Genomic DNA, 16,968 nt, shown 5'->3' with positions numbered 1-16,968 from the left:
GCATTTAAATAAATAAAACATAACTTAACATTTATGAGATACTCATGCAACATAAGAAAAGTGAAGTTGAAGTAGAGTTTGCATGAAATAGCTTGAAGATAGATTAACATGCATATCCATAATTAATGTGCCATAATTAAATTAACTAATCAAAATTTAAATACGAATATGCATGCATTCATGAAAGGAAAATTAACCAAAGGTATTAAATCATGCGCAAAGGACTCGAGTTAGTGTTAGTAGGTTAGTGTTTTTTCTCTTCTTTCTGTTAGTTACATATTACATGGTGACCTTCTGCTGCATTTACATCATTAGACCTCATAGGTCCTTTTCTTAGCTTTTTCATGAGACCATATTGGTTAATTACAATAAAGATACAATACATTTAACAATCATTACATATGATTCTCTGAATCTTTGTCTTCGGATGTATCGTCTCCATTTCCATCAGACTCACCTCCATCTGCAATCTGGAAGACGAACATATGACCTGGGTGTTTTATCCGCCCAACCAAATAAAGCTTACGCTTCCCGGTGGTCATGATAAGCTCTCGTGCCTCACGACGGAGTTTCCTAGCAAACCGGAATCAATTGTTAGGAATGGAACCTGTGCATGCATGTAGTATCTAACAACCAAACTGTTGAACTTAGCTACATGTGTTATGGCAGGGAGAAATTTAATAAGTTATTGGCCAATTTTACCCTATTGGGGTAGTGTTGATGTGTCTTTTGTACATGACCAAACACAGAATAAAATACCTAAAGGTACCTTATCCTCTCTTGAACAAAGTTCCCGACTGCTGAAGATCTCGCCGAAGGATCAGTCAGAGTAACTCAAGGTTCTGTTATGTAGGATCTCTACGTGTGGATAAGCTCTCTGTGGTATGATGTGATTTTGCTAGAATCACAAGGGGACTTACACTTGATGATTGAACATCTGATGTGCTTTGAATATTACTGAAACACAGGATTTCACTAGCCTAGATTTTTGAAAAAAGGAAAAAAGGATGAGGGCGAGGGAAGGATCTAATTCTGACACTAAGAATGTAGGAGAAATGAATGATCTTTGATGAAATTCTAACTAAGTCTTGTTTTGACATCCTAGGACCATCTCCACAAGGTTAGTGTGATCTTCGGAGGAAAACTTTATGATGTTCAAATCATCGCTACAGGCATAGAGACCATCAGGCTGATGCATATCAATGAAGAAGCGACAATTGAAGTTAAGCTTAAACTGAATGATTCTAGTTGACTACACAAGGCAAATCTACAATCAACAAATTGCTAGTAGTGTGGATATACGAATTTCACCATCAATCAAACACATTTCTTCCACTCATCTAATAACATAAATCAAATATGAGAAGAATAGAGACCATGCAAATTGTTGAATTGACCCATAAATTTCATCATTTCTTCAATGAAGTTTTACAAGTCTTTTACAACAACATCTTGGCAACAATCTTTGCCTTCTCTTTCTATTCTACTTTAATTGCTATTCTATCAACAGACTATTCACTATTTCTAACTATTCACCTTCTAACTACTATTGACTAATTATTGACTAACTATATATTTTTTACAAATGAGGAGCCAGGGCTTATATAGCGCTCTCAATACAATTCAATGGCTCAGATCAATTCTAGATCAATGGCCGAGATTTTACAATGAAAACCCTAATTAGGGTTTGTTACAACAAACTCAATTCAAGCCAATGAAATAATTGCATTATTTGGACACATGTCTTCTTTGGAATATTCGACCAATGGATATCCGGGGTAGGTACATCGAAGTTTGTGTCATCTTTGATGAGTCAGGTACATTGAATCTGGATACACTAAGGTGGACCAATCCGACTGGAGGAGTGATGACTGGGATGCCACCTTGTCTGACACTTGCAACTTGGTAGATATTCAATTTGATGATGTTGAGAAGCTAACTTTAGTTAACTCTTCTGAAACTGTCTGCTTCTCCAATTGATCCTTGCTCTAACCTCCTTTGTCTTTGATGTGCGGATGGATGGTGTACCTTTCCTTGGAATGCTGGACTGGAAGATGTCGTCCCTAATGATGCTAGACTGAAGAAGGTCGTCCTTGTTGATGTTGGACTGGAGAAGGTTGTCCTTGTTGATGCTGGACTGGAGAAGGTTGTCCTTGTCTTGGTCTGGTCTTGTGGAGGTTGTCCTTGATCTGGCCTGGTCTTCTTTCATCTGCAAGACAAACCATAAGATGATTAAGGACACATAATATATTTATTCTAACATAGCATTTTATACCTTAAATCATCAACAAGAAGACATCAAAATGAAGTTTGTTCAAGATTCTTTCCAAGGACAGGCCCTATAAGAATTTCGCCCTGGACCCTCTGGAGGGTCAGGAGCGAAATTTGCATTCTTGGCTCAAATTGTTCTCACTTTGCAACCGTACTTGCTTAGATACATGCCCAAGGACGCCCTCATTCTCAACCAACACCAATCTTGATGCAAATTTGGGGCAAAAGAGAGGTTTTTAAGAATTTCGCTCTGGACCCTTCGGAAGGGTTAGGAGCGAAATTCACTTTTTAGGACAAAACCTATCATGTTTCCTCTCCAAAATATCTTCCAAGGCAAGCACACACTAGTTTTCCTTCCTCTAGAGCCCAGGGATCCACGCCTTGACCTCTATCATGAGCAATTTGAGTGAAATTGGGAATTTTGCTCTGGACCCTCCGGAAGGGTCAGGAGCGAAAGTCACCTTTTAGGTCACAACTCTTCATTTTCTTCACTTCAATTCATCTTGCAGGGCAAAGTAACATCATTTCAACCTCAACTACGCCTTAGGACTCCTAGTTTTGACTTGACACAAAGAGGAAATAGGTAGATGAAGAATTTCGCTCTGGACCCTTTGGAAGGGTCAGGAGCGAAATTCACCTTTTAGCTCAAAATTCACACTTTTGAAGGTCAAATATCTTTCCAAGGCATTCCAAATAGCTTTTCTCACCCTAGACTAGGCCTGACTTAGCACAAAATTTGGAGGATAAGATGGTTTTTAGGATTTTCGCTCTGGACCCTTTGGAAGGGTTAGGAGCGAAAATCTTATTTTAGGCTTATTTCCTCATCTTTTCAACTCCAATCCACCTCCAAGATCAAGGACACATTGCCTCACTCCTATCTAGGCCATAAAAACCAAAAACTTGACTTGATTTGCAAGGAAAAAAGGGTGATCCTAGGAATTTTGCTTTGGACCCTTTGGAAGGGTCAGGAGCGAAATTCTCATTTTGGCTTCAAAATTTGCATTCTTGGTGACTAAAATCCACTCTAAGGCAATCCAAATGACTTCTCTCACCCTTGTCCAGGTTTGACTTTGCTCAAATTTTGGAAGAAAAGATGGTTTTTAAGATTTTCGCTCTGGACCCTTTGGAAGGGTCAGGAGCGAAAATCACTTTTTAGGCTCAATTCCTTCACATTTGATAATCATTGAGAAGTCAAAGTTATTTCTAAGGACATCTCCCATCAAAACTCACCTTAGTCAGCACTAGGCTTGGCACAAAATTGCGAAAAAAGTTGGTTTTGAGAAAATTCGCTCTGGACCCTTTGGAAGGGTCAGGAGCGAAATTCTCATTTTGAGCTCATTTCTTCATATTTGATGACTCTTGACAATTCAAGGACATGCCTAAGGACACCTCGAATCTTGACCCACACTAGACTTGGCATAAATTTGAGGGAAAACATAGGTTTTGCACAATTTCGCCTTGGACCCTTTGGAAGGGTTAGGAGCGAATTTCATGATTTGCTTGTTTATCCTCACTCAATTCCATTCTTTTCACTTTGTTTACTTGGACACTTATCTTTGGATCCCTCTCCTATGCTTGCAACATTTCGCTTGACCTCAAAGTGACTAGAAAAGAGAATTTCGCTAGAAATCATGGCCAGGGACAAGACCTATAATGAATTTCGCCTTGGACCCTTTGGAAGGATCAGGAGCGAAATTCTTCCTCTAGCCCAAAATCATCATTTTTTGAGACAACAATCAATTCAAGGGCAATCTCAAGGGCATCCTTCACCTTAGTCTAGGCATGGCTTGGCACAAATTTTGGAGAAAATGATGGGTTTTAGGATTTTCGCTCTGGACCCTTTGGAAGGGTCAAGAGCGAAAATCTTGTTTTAGGCTCACTCCTCCATCATTTCAACTTGAATCCACCTTAAAAGGCAAGAAAACACTTCTCCCCTCACATCCAAGTTATAGAAACCCAAGTTTGAGTTGATTTTGCTAAGAAAATAAGGGTTTTTAGGAATTTCGCTCTGGAGCCTTTGGAAGGGTTTGGAGCGAAATTCATCTTTTGGTCCAAAATCCTTCACATTTCAATGCTTCCAAACATTTCCAAAGGCTACAAGATGTCCATCCTTCCTTTCAAGATACCCTGCAAATCAAAATTTAGTCAAACTAGGGAGGAAATGAGCTTTAAGAGGATTTTCGTTCTGGACCCTTTGGAAGGGTCAGGAGCGAAAATCTCATTCTAGGCTTGATCACTCACTTTTCCAACTTCAAACCACATCACGAAGCAAACTTAGATCATTTTCCACCAAAGGACAAGGTTTCAAGCTCAAGCAAGGTAGCAAATGAAGTCTATGATGAATTTCGCTTTGGACCCTTTGGAAGGTTTAGGAGCGAAATTCTCCTTTAGGCCAAAATCTTGCTCTTCAAAATCAACCAATTCCATCTCAAGACAAGAACATACCAATTCATCCTCAAACATGCCCTAGAAACCAACACTTAGCCAAAATTGGGAATGTGGGCTACAAAGATTTTCGCTCTGGACCCTTTGGAAGGGTCAAGAGCGAAAATCAAGATTTGAGCTTGACTCTTGACCTTTTCAACTCCAATTCTCTTTGAGAGGCAAACATAGATCCTTCTTCACGCATCTCCATCAAGATCCTGACTTTAGCCAAGGGAAAAATGAGAGTTTTCAAGAATTTCGCTTTGGACCCTATGGAAGGGTCAGGAGCGAAATTCACCCTTTTGACCAAAATCCTTCATCTCATCCACCATCAATCACTCCCTAGGGCTAGAACGTATCAAATTGCCCTTACTATGCCTAAGGAAGCTATGATCCTGGCCTTGATAAGTGAGAATTTGATGTTTAAGGGGATTTTCGCTCTGGACCCTTTGGAAGGGTCAGGAGCGAAAATCCCACTCTTGGCTAGCTTCTCACTTAGGTTCACTTCATTCTCCACCAAACTTGATCAAATCAACTTCCTTCTTTCACTATCAAGATATTCCATCACTCATCTGGGTCCAGGCAAGGTTAGACTAGGTTTTAAGGCCAAAGGAAGGCAAAAAGGGAGGATTTCGCTCCTGACCCTTCATCCTCCGCTCTGGACCCTTTGGAAGGGTCAGGAGCGAAATCCTCATTTGAGGCTAGCTTTCATCATCTTGAGGTCCTGTTGGTGTCTGTTTTATCATCTACCAAACATTAGGATAGGATACCCGAAGGTATTCTATCCTCTCCTGAAAAATCACTACTGATTCCAAGGTCTATATGTGCGAACAAGCGACTTTAGTGGAATAGCTTCTTGGGTAGTGTATGCTGAAATTTCAAGGGGGACTTACGTTTGACAAGTATCTTGAACTGTTGGACTTAGATGGATTTAGCAATTTTAGGCTCTTCTTTTTTTTGGGAATTTTTTGAGATTTAGACTTTCAAAAGAAATGGAAAAAGGGATAGGGTTTAGGAAGGCTAATCTAATCCTACGAATTCTGGAGACGGTATCGACTGGGTGCTCTCGAGAAACCAAACCTTGCTTCGCCACACTAGGGACAACTACACAAGGCCGGTGCAATCTTCAATGGGTTGTGCTTATGATCGAGATGATGGGATGCACGGGGGACGGGCTCAGACTAACTTTGCACGATAGAATGGAAATCATCCATTTACATTTACCAAAAGTATGAGCGGAGATACAACATAGTTTTGACACTTATCAAATCCTTCATTCAACTTAATAGCAATGAAAGCAAATCTAGATTAATTCTAACTAAGTGTTGAGGCAATTGAAACCATGCAAATCATTCAAATAATAGAGATTACAAAGCAACGCACATGCAATATATTATCTGGAAATGACCTTAAGCAACAATACATCAAAAACCTCACCCTTTTCAAATGAGAGGAGGCAACCTTATATAGTTTCTCAAAAATAAATGAACGGCCGAGATCAAACAGTGATCAAGGGCCAAGATTGAAAGTCCTAAACCCTAATTAGGGTTTCCCGAAATACTATCAGTTCAAACAAATGAAAGAGTGACAAGTGGCGCAGCTGCTAATTTCACTGAGGTGAGTGGCCACTTTCCTCTTTCAGAGATTCAATGTATCTGGACACAATGAGCTTGACCTCCTCCATGGTGACACTTGGCAAACCGCCAATCTGGAAGTCGATGAGGTCCACATCGTCGACGCATGTGGCAAGGATGCCTTCCCACTCCACTGCTTGGGTGAGGAAGTTGTCATCAATGGAGAGGAAGTTTGCAATTTTTGAAAGATCGCCTTTGTCAATCATCCCTGAATCCCGGAAGAAGCTTGCTTGAATCCTGGCTCTCAGGTTCTCTGCTTGTAAATGCTTCTCCCTTAGGCTTTCCTTCTTCCAAATCTCTGATGCCACACAGAATACCTTGCCCAGGATCTTTCTAACACTTGCCTCTGTCTCAAAACACTGGGTCTCGGATTTCTTCAGAACCTCAATCCGAGTGACCAGAGTATAGTACCACGTGCCGAAGTCATACTTGTCTCCTGTCTGTATGATGCCTGCATCCACTAAGCTCCTCTTTGACATGCCTCAGATAACCTTTAGGTGAGGGAGTATTTCATTCTGAATTTCATCCACTTCTTCCCAATTGGATGCTAGATCCTGGATACGATCAATCAATGAAGAAGTTGCCTCATGTGCCGATACTAAGTTTTCCACCAGGGTGTCAGCACGCACCGAAGCGTCTGAAATCCATTCCTTTTCTTGAGTGTACGAGCCCTTCATATCATCATAGTCCTTCATTGATCCCTGCTGAAGAGGCTGTGGTGGAGTAGCCGGGACTTCATGGTTGAGCGGGCTGGTAAGATGGAGAACATACTTCTTCCACTGTTGGTTCTCTTCTTCCACTTTCTTCCTCTTTTCCTTCTCATGAGCCAACCTCGTCTTTAGAACGTTGCAGGAGTCATCAAAATATTGGATCTCTTGGCCCTGGGTAGGCTTACCCATCTCTATGGTGGTAACCTTGTAATCATCTGCTGTGACATTGTCCCTTGTCTTCCCTTCTTTGGGCACAGCTATCTGGATAGTCCTGAATCCGACATTGTCTCTCTGAATCAGGGAAATCTTCTTGGCTGGTTTGGGCGGTTTAGCTATAGCGGGTTCATTCACATTCTCTAGGAATGCTGCGGTGACCTCCTCGGCTAAGTGGGCCTCCTTGGGAACCTTGGCCTTTATCCTTGCTCTCAGCCAATCCAGAATGGTTGATTGTTCTACAGTGTTCCGATCAAACTCATCATCTGCCTCTCCTGGGTTCACTGGTATGCCATCCAAGAAGAATGTAGGTGCTTCAATTTGCCCCCTGTCCGGACTTTGGAAGACCTTTTCCACCACTTCCTCATCTGGCTGGGAAAGCACTTTACTTCATCATTAATCACACAGATGTTCATCTCTTGCTCCCCAATTGCACTCTGATCAAGCGCAATGGAAGCAACACTTAGGATGGAGCGACTTTCGCTGGATTCTCTTCTCTCACCTACGACCCTTTTCCCTGCAACCTTTGTGGAGCTTCCACCCAACTCCTTCCTCTTTTGAGACCCAACACTTTCTGGATTTCGAGCATCACTGGCGGAGGTACAAAGGTCGACGGACAGAGTATCATCTACTCCCATTAATTCATAAGTCAAAGTCATACCTTTGGCCTTCAACTGTTTTGTCTTTTCAGACGCCCACCACCTTGAGTACTCAACCACCGACCTCATGAGGTCTGCTAGATCCGATTTCTCTCCCTCTGTCCAATCTATTAAAACTAAGGGTTCATTCTTCATCTTTTCAAAGCCCGGCTGCTGAAGTTCCTAGGCTTTCTTCTACCTGATCAGCAACTCGGAATACTTCCGTTGCTCTCACCATACTCAAAGGAATTCTTGACCAGAACCTCTTCCGGATCTTGAAACTATTAGCTGCATTAGCCCAGTAGTCTTCTAGATCTAGTCTGTGCTCAAACGTTGTCCCTTCAGTCTTTTTTATCCTGTGGAATGGATCGAAATCCTTTCTTGCCTTGTATTGATAGAAGGGATACCAAGCCAGCTCCTTCTCAGTGGTGGTTGCAGCTTGTGATGATGGACATGTTTCCAGCCCATTATCGATTGTAAGTGAGGACGTCCCTGCCTTCTTCTGCTTATCCCTTTGAATCACTATATACTCCTCCAATTGTCTCACAACCTCGAGCAACACCACTCGATTGGTAGGGTAAGCTGGAAGCTTGTATGGAGGCCTGGAGAATCCCTGAATTCGGAGGTAAGTGAATTTTGGATATTATATGTACCAACACCCGAACAGACCAATGAAGTCCATAGACTCTTGAGAGAGCCTCTGGTGCAAGCCACCTTGAAGTGTCCGGGTGATGTGCATCAGGAAGGTATCATTCACCCTTTTAAAATGGAACTTCTCCTCCATGTGGAGCTGGGGATAGCAATCGTACACTGGAAATTGGTTCTCCTTGTTCCCAACGTCTCCTCTGCAAGTGAGACCTCTGTACCTGTAGGTCCTGGCCAAGGAATAAAACAAGTAAGAACTCATGAAGAAAGTCCTATTCGTCTCCAGGTTCCGTAGCTGGCTGTCTAGGTTGTCACTAATCATCCTGGCCCAGTCTATCATTTTTACTCCATTGATTATTTCATTAATGAAATAATACATCCAGGGTTCGAATGGAGCTCCCTGAGGATTCCCTATTATTCTATTGAGTAGGACAATCATGTCCCCAATGTCCTCCTTGAAGTATGCTCGTACTGGGCTCTTTCTCTGGAGTTTGGAGGCGCCCTTCCTCGGCTTGTCTAGCCAGGAGTGGTTAACTATGGCATCATATTCTTCTAGGTGGTCGTGGTACAAATTGTCAGCTTCGTCCTTCGTCATATATACTGTGTTGTGGTACTCGGGGATCCTGAAGGCCTCTCTGATGGCCTCATCGCTGACATTCGCCAACACCCTTCCATCAGGTGCAACAATATCCTTACTGATGGGGTTGTAGTGTTTGGCACATTTGACTACTAGTTCATTGCACTGCATGGTGGGGAGGAAGCCAACAGCGTGCACGATACCACTCTTCATCATTTTTCGCGCAATGGTGGTAGGCACAAGGTTGTCCAGACCAAACATTTGCTTCTTAAACTCCCTCAGATTGATGTGTCCGAGGTTGGTGTCACTGATGTTCTTCCACTTGGAAGTCATCATCGACTCTGGAGGAGCATCTTTGTCTACCTAGAATTTCATAATGTCTAGGGCCTGCAGGCAAACAATCGAAATTTTAAAGTTAGAAAATGATTTGCAAAGTTTTGAAAATAACGGGGCTGTGAAATGACTAAGTGTTGGAAAATTTTCCATTTTTTTAATTCTCATACTTAAGCCATAAAAATCAAATTTTCACCTTAAAACCCTCAGTCTTAAGGCTGGTTGTGGTTACCACCAACTGTCAAAACTTCCAAAAAAATTTCATACTTAGCCAAAAAAATGATTTTCTTCCTCCAAAATTTTTGAAAAAATCATTTATTAAATTCTGGAAAATATTCAGAAAATTCACAATTTTAATTTCACCTCTGACTTGGATAGAAGTAAGGCTAGAATTTTCTCCAAAATGTTCAGAAAATTCAGAAAAGTTTGGATGATTCTTCCTCGTACTAGTTGCCTTTCTCCAGAAATCTTTAAACCTTCTGCCAAAAAATATTATCCCACTTCCAGCAATATCTAGAATTTTCTCTAGATGATTTTCAAACTGACATACTTCACTAAGCTCTCCTTAGTAACTTTGAACTTCTTGGTGTAATAATGAAGTTGATAATGAAGTATTTGTAGACGAGGTTAAATCTTCAAGCAAAACCCCTAAAATCATCCAACTCATACATCTAATTCTAAAAAAAAACTTTCCATTTTGATTTAAGTTTGAAGATATTCATCAATTCTCCAATATTCCCTCTCAAAAAAACTTTCCATTTTGAATTAATATCTTGAGGATTTTTTTTTTTATATTTCTTCATTTTGGATTTAATTTTGAAATCCCAGTGAATTTTGTGACATCACTGGCATCTTTGTTTGACTTTTCAATGTGTAGGTGGATTTTTTGAATTTTATCTCAATCTTCTTCAAATTTTGGCGGACTTTGGATGCCTCTCCAAGGTATGGCGGACTTTAGACTTGGCTCTTCCATCACTTGGCATGCTTGGGCGGACTTTAGGCTACACTCCTATATGCCCTACACATACATGGTGGACCTTGGAGACCTCTCCACCTTGGCCTAGGCGGACTTTAAGCAACATCCTTCTTGGGTGGACTTTGGAGTGAGGACCTTCATGGCCTCCTTTACCTTTGGCGGACTTGGGACTTGGCACTCATGTGACCTCCCAAAGGCATGGCGGACTTTGGTGGAGGCTCCTTCATGGCCTCCTTTTTGGTGAAAATTTGGCTAAGGCATGGGGCGGACTTTGGAGAGTGCTCCACCTTGGGCGGACTTTGGTGTTAGCTCCTTCATGGCCCTTTAAGGTGTGGCAAACTTTAAGGATAGCTCCTCCATCACTTGGGCGGACTTTAGGCATCCCTCCTCTTGCTTGGGTAGACTTTGGAAGGCTCTCCACATTGGGTGGACTTTGGAAGGCTCCCCTCATAGCTCTCTTCAAGGCAAAATTTTGGCCAAGGCATGGAGCGGACTTTAGCCTTTGCTCCTTCATGACCTCTCTAGCCTTGGCAGACTTTGAGGTGTGCTCCTTCATGGCCTCCATCAAGGTGAAAATTTGGCTAAGGCATGGGGCGGAGTTTGAAGGTCCCTCCTCATGACTCTCCCAAGGCATGGCAGACTTTGGCCTTAGCTCCCACATTACCTCTCTAGGGTGTGGCGGACTTTAGGCAAGGCTCCTCTTGCTTGGGCGGACTTTGGTGGTGTCCCCTACATGGTTTCCAATGCATACGTGGCGGACTTTGATGGTTGCTCCATGCAAGGCGGTCTTTAACACATCCCCTCATGGGCGGGCTTTAGAGTGTTGGCCATCATGGCCTCTTCAACACATGGCGGACTTCTGGATAGCCTTATTTGTACCTGCAAAACCCTTCGTTTAGCCAGACTTAGAAGATTTTTAGAAAAATTTCAAAATTTCACAGCGTAATCAAATTTAATCAGATTAACTTGAAATTTGAAATCCATGCCTAGGTGGATCATCTGAAGCAGCAAAAAGCCTAAAATCTAGGGATTTAGCTTTTTTAGGTCAAAACTTGGAATTTTCGAGTTCCGGTCGAAGCAGGTCAGTGGTGCAAGTGTAAACCCTAGGTTTGCATCTCGAAAAAGCAAAAAGCCTAAAATCTAGGGATTTAGCTTTTTTAGGTCAAAACTTGGAATTTTCGAGTTCCGGTCAAAGCTGGTCAGTGGTGCAAGTGTAAACCCTAGGTTTGCATCCCGAAAAAGCAAAAAGCCTAAAATCTAGGGATTTAGCTTTTTTAGGTCAAAATTGTTCCGGTTGAAGTTGGTCAGTGGTGCAAGTGTAAACCCTAGGTTTGCATCCCGAAAAAGCAAAAAGTAGACATCCCTAGAAAAAAGGAAAAACTTTCTAAAAATAGCCACACCGGGGATCGGGCTGAAAATGCCAAAAACGAAACTTCCTAAAAAGTAGGAAAAAGCAAAAAAGCAAACTTTCTAAAAATAGAAAGTTGTCCAAATTTGTCCAAATCAATTGCGATCTTCATCCTTGGGCCTCTCTAAGCACTCTTGTGGTGTTCACACTTCAGAATCACATAACTTGCAAAAACTAACTTTCAATTGTCAGGGCCTGAAATGCTCTGAACTGGACAAGGCTTGGTGAAACTGCAACAAAAGGTCATAGGGTACCAACGAAACCCTAGAAAGAAGGAAAATCAGAGGGTCCCCATTTGCAATGGGGCGATGTGTGAAAAAGGTCACAACAGGTCCAAAAATTCCTCTTCAAGGCAAATATGTATCAAAACCTACCAAACCATGCCTTAGAAGTTCCTAACTTGGTCAAGCTAAGAAGAAAAATAGAGGAAATATGAATTTCGCTCTGGACCCTTTGGAAGGGTCAGGAGCGAAATTTACATTCTTGGCTCAATTCACCCTCAAACTGGCTTGACTTCGTCCTAGGCTAGATCCTTGATTCATTCCTTCCCGTCTTAGCCAAATTTGCTCAACCACTCATTGACTTCCTCGAACTCAAACGGGACACCACCAACAAAACCAAGCTTAAAGAAGACCTGGAAAGAAACCCATCTACTGACTCATCTTAGCTTGAGCAGAGCCTGCTATCCATTGATCCCTCTGGCAACACTCAAAATGCAAAGGCTAACAGACAAACCCTAAAAGACCCAGAAAACACACCCCAGAAGGCAAAAAGCAGGGGTCCCCATTTGCAATGGGGCGATGTGTGAATACGTCACAACAGGTAGGTGAAAAGAAAGTCACCCTTCCTTGGCTAATCCCATAATCAAGCACATCCATCATGGATATTATAAAACCATCCCTCCCGGATAAATTCAATTATGGAATTCATTGATTTTTCTACCCAATTATAATTTCCCATTTATTTGGAATAATTAAACACATTCTTATATATACATATATATATATTTCTTTTCTAATACAGATGAATCTGAACCATTTTATTTTAAACCATAGATTGGTAAGTCAACCCCCCCTCCCCCCTCCCACCCCCCCCCCCAAAAAGAGAGGAAATTAAATAATTTGACTTACCCATATCAAAACTACAATTGGCAGAAAAGATATATTAACCAAGTTCTTTTTACGAAGATTGAAATGACTTCCATCCATCTGGAACATAATTTGTACAAAGAAGAAAGAAAAATATAATTTTTTTTGTTTTTTTGTGTGTTTTGTCTATGCCACAGCCTCAAATTTAAAACCTTGGTAGATCGTCCAAATTCGAAGGAGAGAGTGAATAGTTCTCATGGCAATTCGACCTTCCTAGCTACAGAAGAAACAGAGCTAATTCGAAATTCAAAAATCAGTCAAGAGAATAGGCCCACAAGGGAATCGACTGCTACAACATATATAAATCGGAGGAGAAAAATGGATAGACAGACCCCAATATCGATTCCAGGTAGTTATCAGCATCTAAAGGAAATCCAAGTAAAAAAATACAGATCGACCTCTTTTTTTTATTTATTTACAAGAGAAAGAGAGAAGGGGGAAGAAGGTGATATTGAGCCCAGCCGCCCCTTCCATGCCAGCCATGCAACGACCTTATTCAACAAAAAAATTAAAAAAAAAAAGAAAACAGTTAAATTGGCTCCTTTAAAATTTCAGTCCAACTGGAAAACCAAGATAGATCGATGTACTTTCAGGTAGCATCTTTAGTAAAAAAAAACTGATGGAAATAATGATAAAAAAAAAAGATGAAAACCTTACAGAGCAAAATGGAATGAGGAGGAAGGAGGTGATGTAGAAGTCTTCGTGTAGAGTTCGATTCCCCACCCAAATCGCCTTGCAACCAAGGAAATATGTGCAGGTCAGTGAAGTTTGGCTGAGGTGGAGATGAAGAGAGGGAGGGGAGGAAGAAGGCGTGGCCTCCCTGCTGAATCTGACCCTTCCCCAATACGCCTTGCAGGCTGTTAAATCTTGCCGAGAGGAAGTTGAAATGTGAGGTGGGTATATGGAGAAAGCCCCAAATTTTAATTTCCAAATCTCTCTTCCCGTGTGTGTTTTTCGAATGGTTTTCATCTGCTTATATGCTTTCATGCTAAATAATTCATTCCTAAATCCATGGGTTTGATTGATTAAAAAAACTCAGATAATAGGGAGTTTAAATGAGCATAACTGATTTGTAGTAATCAGTTATGAATGCATGACTTATGCATTCCAAGTTTAATTTTCTAAACTAGCCTTTAGAATTTTAATCTTTTATTTGTTTTTCTAATTTAATATTAGAATTGCGCATGTCAATTATTATATTTTAATATTATAATTTACTAATTTATTTATCAACTATAACTTTTAAATTGATTTTATATTTTAATAATTTTTTATTTATTTTTAGATTGTAGGAATCGGGTATAGCACCCCCCTATAAACTGTAGTGCGCCGGGTAAACTTCTTAATGTGACCGGTGACGCCGGCGCGACACGTCCTTCGGTACCACGTGGGCTGGGGGGAGACCAGACCTCGTGACCTCGTGCTCCACTATTGGAAGCGCTTGCCAATCGAGCTAGGCCCCCAGCCCCAAATTTTAATAATTTAACTTACGAATGAATAAATTATTATATTTTATTTATTTATTTATAAACCTTTAAATTGTTTTATTTATTTTGATTTTTCTAATTTTAATTTATTTAATTATTATTTAATTTGGTGTTTGCACAGGGTTCCATTCCGTGAGTCGCTACTGATGAGCTAGAAGGCTCCTCCTCCGTCACATGTTTGTCTTTGACGGTCAACCCTGCAACCACCTCACACTCGACAAAAACGTCAGATCACAATAAAAAACTCATTACATAATCATTATTTCATAGCATTAAATATCATCAATATCATCTAATAACATCATTAATAATGTCACATAAAAAATGTCGTTACGCACATTTATTAGCATAATAATATCAATGTCAATAATATCAGTGTTTGGCAAATTAAAGTAATCTAATATGGGTCGTGACAGGAGGATGGTGGTAGTAATGAAAATTAATTGCCCCACGAAACACTCTAGCAATAGCACTATAGAAATAATCTAAGTTATTAGTTTTGGTATGGTATGGTGGTACCGCAATTTTTTTTTCTTGGGTACAGGTAGAGGTGTGGGTTCGGCTATATGTGTGTGTGTGTATTAAAAAACTTAAAATATATAATATAAAACAATAATGCTCCTAATTGGCAATAAAAATATATTTTAATACCTCATATTGCAAAAAATGAAAACACTCATAAATTCATAATTCAGTATTTGTCAAATGTCAATACACAATGGAAATTACAATCAATACTCAATAATATTCATATTGCTCTTCATCAATAGCATCAAAGTCAACCTTTGGTTCAATTTCACTTGAACTACAATGAATTACAATGCCACTTTCACTAGCCTCGTATTGTACAACTTGTATCATCTAAAGATATTTCCGGAAAGTTGTGCAACAATAACGTCTAAATCAACACACTCAACAGTTAGGTCTCAATTCCTTGTCACACACTCATTGTAATCAAGTTTCTTATGTGACAAGAGATGCAATTTAGAATAATTGAATAAATATGTTTATTGGTGTCGTTGGCCTAGCGTAGAGACTAAGTACATGAATAATAAAGGGGTCCTTAAGCTGTTTCTTGGTGAGGCTCCTTGTCAAAGGTTAATAAGTTAAATCCACTTAACTAAAGTTGAAAATTTGAGATCTAGGTATAGGATTGGTTGTGCAGGTTACTTGGATAAAACGGATAAAGGATGTGGGCTGGGGGCAGAACATTGTTTTATTTCCTCTCCAATTTCATTATACATCTGATTTCTCATGTAATAGAGAGGTGGAAGGGTTTATCAAGTTTGCATTGTAAGCAGGTTTACTTTGTTCCTAGAAGAAACCTCGTGTTACTGGAAGGAGGTTCCCCTTACCCATGTGAGTGAAAGAGGTATCGTGCATATTTCTTTTCCAAAACTACATTTCCCATATTTCCTTTTTGCACTTCATTTTCTTTTTGATAGATAGGGAAAGGCCTTTCCTGTGAATGTGTGTATATTACAATGTATTGGTGCAAATTATCAGCTTGATGATTGGTGATTTTGAAGTTGGGCACATTGCTTACAATGTTCTGATCCAACTCAAGACTCCTCCATCTCTTTTATATGTACTACCTGCACAACCAGCCCTGTATCTGACTATCAAGTAATCAGATAACTTTTTAACCTCCAACGATGTTCCTCAATAGAAAACAACTTGAGAACTCCTTTATTACTCATTTAACTAGCACCTACACTAAGATACCACTTAACCTATGCACCGCTGGATTATGTCCTGATGCTTCAATCCTCCAGTGTGTGTTCATGTTATTTTTCTACTCAACTTTTGTATCTAGTATTTTGGGGCCTCTTCTATAAGGAAATCAATGGAACATGGAACTCTTAACATATTTTTTTCTGTCATCATACTTAACATTCATGAGTGTGCATGGCCTACAAAATGCAATATACATGATACAAGACTGATATGTCATAAATTTATTTGGAGATCCATTTGAATATTTTTGTGTGTGCACCTATATATCATATTGTTTCCTCTCTCACAAATTTCTCTTGCTCATGCGTAGGCATGGAATGTAGGACATCTTATGCATATATAAAGTGTTTACTACATCTGGTGAAGTGCATGAGAGGTTTGAATCATCCTCATGGGCAAGAGACAGCTAGCTAAAGATACTCTCTGAAGTTTAAACTCAATTTTTCTCAGGAAGTTTGAGAAAAAGGAAGCTTTGTCAGCAATTTTATCCACCTCCCATTCAAGCTGATTTATCATCAACGGATCAACTGCAAATGTTCACATTTGCACTAGGGAAAGAGAATATTCTATTGTTATGATGCTAAAAATATTCCATTTTTTGGACTCTCATGCATTGCTCGAAATCTAATGAATTGTACTTTGTGATGGTCTATAAGTCTCATGTTATAATAGTATCTATAATTTCATCAACTTCGTTGAATTTAATAGTTATTTGAAGGTCACACTATGACCTTGCAAGGGTCCAAAAGTTAGTTGAACTCAAACAT

At 40.2% G+C, this 16,968-nt stretch overlaps 1 protein-coding gene across 1 annotated transcript in view; it reads left to right on the top strand.

The window, feature by feature from the left end:
- Positions 1 to 16,968, top strand: part of LOC131069726 (uncharacterized) — a 116,607-nt gene that overhangs the window by 26,795 nt on the left and 72,844 nt on the right. The gene's annotated exons all lie outside the window — the stretch shown is intronic.

Source organism: Cryptomeria japonica, chromosome 11, assembly GCF_030272615.1.
Source record: "Cryptomeria japonica chromosome 11, Sugi_1.0, whole genome shotgun sequence".
Classification (NCBI taxonomy): domain Eukaryota; kingdom Viridiplantae; phylum Streptophyta; class Pinopsida; order Cupressales; family Cupressaceae; genus Cryptomeria; species Cryptomeria japonica.
Note: the sequence above shows the minus strand (reverse complement) of the source record. Positions and strands in the feature narration are given on the sequence as shown.